The sequence below is a fragment of the Pagrus major genome, chromosome 3, assembly GCF_040436345.1.
Source record: "Pagrus major chromosome 3, Pma_NU_1.0".
NCBI lineage: Eukaryota > Metazoa > Chordata > Actinopteri > Spariformes > Sparidae > Pagrus > Pagrus major.
In genome coordinates, this window is record NC_133217.1 from 19,606,664 (window position 1) to 19,612,663 (window position 6,000).

Here is a 6,000-nt window from a genome sequence, read left to right on the forward strand (position 1 = left end):
CATGGACTGTCGTGCATTTCAGTGCTTCTGGTTTGAAAATAAAAATGGCAGTATCAGCAACGTATTCAAATCATTTTTATGCATTTATGCTTTTCTTAATATGAACAGATATAACCAATGTGCACGAAAAAAATCATGTTTAAATGACAGAAACGTGATTGATTGAAAGTTTATATTCGGAAGCTGGTGATGGCCAGTAGTTGAGACGCGTTCTCTGGTGCTGCGTTTATGTAAAAGATATTTCTACTTATCAGTATGCTTTTTGCACTGAGGGGGGACAATGTGCTTTCATGACTATCATATACATTACTTACAACGGCAGCTGCTGTCTCGGTTCCAGAGGTATCCGCCCCCTGAACCTCACATCTCAACACCCAGACAAAAAACCTCCCAGTCACCTTGCTGGATCGTTCATGCACGAGCACAGTTGTATTTTCTGACAGCCTTCGAAGGCATCATTCCATGCTCATCTGGTAACATGTCTCCTATCACACTGCAACAAACAGGACTGTTTAGATTAACGTGTAAATAGGCCGAGCTAACTTTACACTCATAAACAAATCATCCCCTGAGGCTAATGCCGCAGATTCAGTCAAACGCAGCACAAGTAAACAACTCAGACTTGTGTTTGTGCGATGTCACCGGTAAACTGAAGTGTAACGATCAGAAGTCCAACGTAAAGGTAACTAACGCACTGTGAAAGGACGGCTTATTGTTACATGCCAGATGTTGATCGAGCGCTTCAGCGAAGTTGACGTTGCCAAAGCGAAAGCAAAGGTTACATCAGAATGGTGAGCCTGAACACATTTCTGACATGTAACACAGGCCACGGAAGTAAAAGTGAGCAAGACCCTGCCAGACGATCATTATCCTAAACTGCTCGGACACCCCAGGCTCCCTGAGAAACGATCACTTGGGCCCATAAACCAACTCCCTCAAGTCTTCATAAAGCTAGTCCGGGTTCGTCTTGTTTTTCCTCTCGCACTGACAGAACCTCGAGCCAAATATCCATCATTTTAAGGCGCTCTCGCTTTTTGTGGACATTAACACCCCATTAAAGCAAATTCTGAGTTCGATTCGGAATTATTACGAGGCGGTGTTCAATTCGGCGTGACTGAAACACACCAAAAAATGAATGCAATTTTAACTTTTTAGATCAATTCTCCTTTCATTGTGCATTCTCATTACGACAAAATACACCATCGTGGGCGTAAGGGAGCACAGTGTTAACCTATTATAAAGTTTAAATATGACAGTAATAACGCACTGCTTTCGGAATAAATTGTAATCCGAATTGTCATTAAGACTCATATGATTCTGGAAAGGTCCAAGTCATATTCACCTGGTGTGAACCGTTGGCCGATTGGCGAGGCAGCGCAGAATTGATGAATTTTTTAATGAAGTTTGGCAAACACTATTCCCTCCATAGGACGTAACACATTAGTGGACATGTTAAAAAGCGTGGAAATTATTGTGAACATTTAGCTTAGGCAGCGCAGTGTATGGCCACCTAGCTGCTGTACTGTCAAACACCCAGTTTTTTGGAGAGGCTGTCATTGGCTAGACTGTGGTCAGAAATATTCCAAAATTGAAACATACCGCATATGCAAGACGAAGCTCGTATCCAAATGTTATTTGGTGTCCCAGTGCCTGTGCATTCCTCCTCAACTGGAACCAGTGTCGATCTCCGTCGGCTAAACTGAACGGGACACAGCGCCAGGGTTTAACCTGAAATGACCCGCGCTGGTGCAAATCAGGCGAGAGCTATGCGTGTGTCTGCGTGTGTACTGTATCTGCGTGGAGAGAGTGGAGTATGGGCTAACAGTGTGCGGTACGCGGCCACGACACTCTGTGCTCTGAACGCGAAAAACTTCACCATGGATCCGAAAACAAAGCTTAAAAAGCGGCAGACTTACGGAACTGACAATTGTAGCGCTCCGACTGATCGCTACGGGGAATCAGAGAGCCGACTCTCAGGCAGGAACGGAACAAAATAAGCCTCGCCCTTACTACAAACTCCCAAGTTTTTTTTTTCTTTTGCGATGGCGGTTGGCTGCCTTTACAGTGGGCCTGGTACATGTCGACAGGACAGGAAACATACTGCTCCAGCTGTGTGTTACTGCTCTGAGTGTGTGTCTGTGTTCAACACAAGCAGGAAGGATTTGGATGGAGTTATTATTATTATTTTTAATGTTATTATTATTATTTTTAATGTTATTATTATTATTATTATTATAATTATTATTATCATCATCATCATCATTATTATTTTTATTATTATTATTATTAGTAGTAGTAGAAGTAGAAGTATTATTATTATCATCATCATCATCATCATTGTTATTATTATTATTATTACTATATTTCAGTAAAAGGATATATACATTTATTTTAAATGAATATAATTTATTTTATTGTATTTTCATGTATTTAATTACATACATTCACATTCATATTATTTTATTTTCATTATATGTTTTTATGGTTCATATATTTTATATATATAAATACAGATTTAGGTTGTGCCTGTATGTTCTCGTGCGCTCAACATATCCTAACCAAGAAATATATTTCATATACGTCACCAGACTTGTCTAGAGCAGCAGACGTGTCCCCATTAAATGTGTGTTCATTGGATTTAATTTCAAACTGTGTTATTAAACTATTAATCATATTAAAGTGGATATGACAGTGGATGTTACAAATTTGTTCTGCACCATTGAACTGTAATGTTCACTGTAATGAACTGAAATGTCTCATTCGGTTTGGTCAGGTTTGCATCACATGAAGTGACAAAAGCGTTAAGTGGTCTATAGCTCCTTATTTCAGTTATTTATCACTTTTAGTATTTCTTCTCCTCTGCTCATTTTCTGATTGTTTTCCCATCTCTTAATTGCAGTTAAAACACCTTAAAACATCTTTAATCAACTTTTATGGCTGATTCAATATGTGGATATATTTTTTGATCAAATCATGAATGCAATTTTTCAAAAATCACTGAGCTAATTTACAGTCTCTCCATGTAAATTCAACAACAACGAGTGAAGTACCCCCTGCGGTGCAAGTACCCTTGGATGTGGATCACAGGTCTAGAGCACAGCCAGAATTTGTATGTGGGCCGCACATGAGTTAAAGGCTAATTTTACATATTAAAGTGTGTTAACAGGTCTACAGGTCTACTACAGCCTGTGTGAAAAAGTAGTGGCTCCCAAGGAAGCTGCATGTAATCTAATAAATTGCCTGAGATCACACAGTGGCTATGTTGCATTGTGGGTAATGTAGGCACCAGGTTTTGAAAAGCAGTCCACAGGTCTAGCATTGCACTCCAATAACACTGTTGGACTCATTATGGACAATATACAAACAAATGATCAAAATCAAATCAATACAACAGAACCTTGTATCGACAGATATCATCATTTTTATTCCACACATTCTTCTTCCTTTTCAAAGGCTCCATCTTCACACTATGCAGCCCATAGAGAGGCAGACAAGCATTACATAGCTTAAATATTTAAAATGTATTACAACATATTTGAAGCATGAATGTATTATTTAACCTGGATACAGTGGTGCTGCTCAGTCTAGCTTCTGACTTTGCCCACTGGCCTCTCGCAGTATTGAAGCAAAACGTTCCCCTGTGGCCCAAAAATCATTTTCCCCATAGAGCACCCTCGTAAAAGAGACATCCGTAAAACTCAAAAATGTCAATAATGACTCTATATAATTAATTTATGATCCATGGAGGTTTTTTATTTATAAAACTTTTTTTAAGCAGAGGCAGGTCTCCTGGGCGTGGCCAGCTGGGTGTCTCCTGGACGGGGCCAACTGGACAAACACTACAGACAATATTCAGTAGTCTGCATAACCAGGAAGTAAACCTGGAAGCTAGAAACTTTTTTTGGCATAAGCGCCAGGTGAGCACTTCTAATTGGACCAAACAGGCACCATATGATGTTTGGTATCAAGTTCTATTATACATTTATGATTTGCATAAATCTACTAGATGGCTTTCATTCTGATAAAGGGGTGTGCATGTCAAAAGAACATCACAATTGTTGTCTCATTGTCAAAGGCTTCTAAAAGGAACGGTGTGTTTATAGCCATTAAATATGAAAAGGCTGTGAACATGTTGGAAAAAAACACTTGTATACACAGTCGTGTTGTCATGTTGTTGGAAAAAGCTTTCCCATCTGCTCTGATACCCTGGAATATTGCTGATTGTCTTTCTCCTCCTCACAAAAGTGACAACTATCAGTTTGGAAAACAGTAGGTCGGACACAGTCTGGTTACACTGCTGAGTCTCAGCAGGGGTATGCTGCAAAAGTCACTTGACAACATAAACACAGACGTAGCATCACCTGTACTGTGTGATAAGCAGTAGTTAAAGAGGTAATGCCAACTCTAATATCATCTGTTATCTGTTCTTTATTATCACAAAACAGGTTTGTTATTATTCCAAGCAACATCAAGCTGATTTCAAGTCACAATTCCAGCTGCAGGTCAGTACATCAAGCTAACATCTTTCCGACACATAACAGCGTCAGCCTCCGTGATGAAATGGTAACTGAACGATGGATATCTTAACCCGGTAAGAGAAAATACAGACAAAACACAACAGTCTGAATAGTTTGTTAGAAGGGAGGACAGCAACAGACAGTGACTGACCTGTGTACTGTGCTCTGTCAGTCTTTTCCAAACTCCCTCTAAGCTCTTGTTTCCACCTCTTACCACATGGTCCACCTGGAGAGGGTCATTTCTGCATCTTTTTATTGAAGTCCTTGCGGGACAGCATTCTTCTTTAACTCAACTAAGACATTAAATGGAAATAAGCTAGTGTTACTATAGTTCTTCCTTGTGCTCCTACAATGAAAGAACCAAGGTAAATACAGCAGGTAGGGAAAAAAAGATATTAAAAGCCAACTTCTTGCCTCATGTCCGCAGTGCAACTGTGTTCACTACAGGCATTTACTACTGTCCACTTCAAATGCATTATCCAAAGATATTAACCTTTGAACTGCACTTTTAGTCAGATTTTGTCTTTCCTCTAGTCCTCCAAAGCTATCCTTTGTTAAATGTTCCTATTTTTAATGACATTTAAACAAGTGAAATTAATACAAGATGTTCCACAAGGTCAACAAGGTGCAGATCTCTGAACTTCTTGCCATGTCTCCCAAAAAAGTAGCACGACAAGTGCCAGTGGAAGTGTAGTTGATTGGTCCAGTGCTTAGGTACAAATAAATACAAATGAATTGAAATTTGAATCTGAAATCTAATGATCTTAGGACACCAGCAACAAGTAAGACAACTTGTAACTTATGAACTCTTCATGAACTCTTGAATGTTTGTCAGTAGGAGGACTGCTCCTTCAGGTGGGTTCAGCAAAGGCACAGTTTCTTTCAGCGAGACGGTCAACATGTTACTATGTACTGGCTCAGTAACTCCTCAAGGAACATGGATTCTCCAATGTCTTTTGCAGTCATGCTAGGGCTTGGGCTGCGGCTGTTCCGACTTATCTGCAGATTTCAGAGAATCAAATTGTCAGATTTCTCTTTTTTTTAACATGTTGGAAAAATTTTGGGATAAAGTAAATACACAATTAAAAATGTGTGACAGGGGTCCAGTTAGAAATGTCATACATATTATATCTGTAAGGTAGAGCTTTAATAAAACTGAAATCAAGACATTTTTACAATATTAGAGGAGCTGCAGATGTCCTGTACTCAATTGAAGGGTCTGACTTGGTCTGGATCTGTTTCCTCCTGGGACCACAGCAGGGCTGCTCATGCTGCCACTCTGAAAAGGGAAGTTAACAAGACTGAGCACAATGGTATTTTCTCATTTAGAGCTTTTGATTTCACAATCATTAATCAATTTTTGCAGTTTTTTATTTTTATTTTACATTATTGGAAAACTACACACTACTTACACACTAACTACTTAAATAGTTTTTTAATTTAAGCTTAAAATGCATTGTTAAAATAAAACAAATGTAATAAT

At 39.0% G+C, this 6,000-nt stretch overlaps 1 protein-coding gene across 3 annotated transcripts in view; it reads right to left on the bottom strand.

Annotated features, from left to right (window-relative positions):
- thrb (thyroid hormone receptor beta) overlaps positions 1-1,939 on the bottom strand; it is a 126,751-nt gene extending 124,812 nt beyond the window's left edge. For all 3 annotated transcript variants that reach the window (XM_073462934.1, XM_073462933.1, XM_073462932.1), the window contains exon 1: positions 1,600-1,939. The gene's annotated coding sequence lies outside the window, so the exon portion shown is untranslated. The remainder of the gene's footprint in view (positions 1-1,599) is intronic.
- Between the last annotated feature and the right edge of the window lie 4,061 nt (positions 1,940-6,000).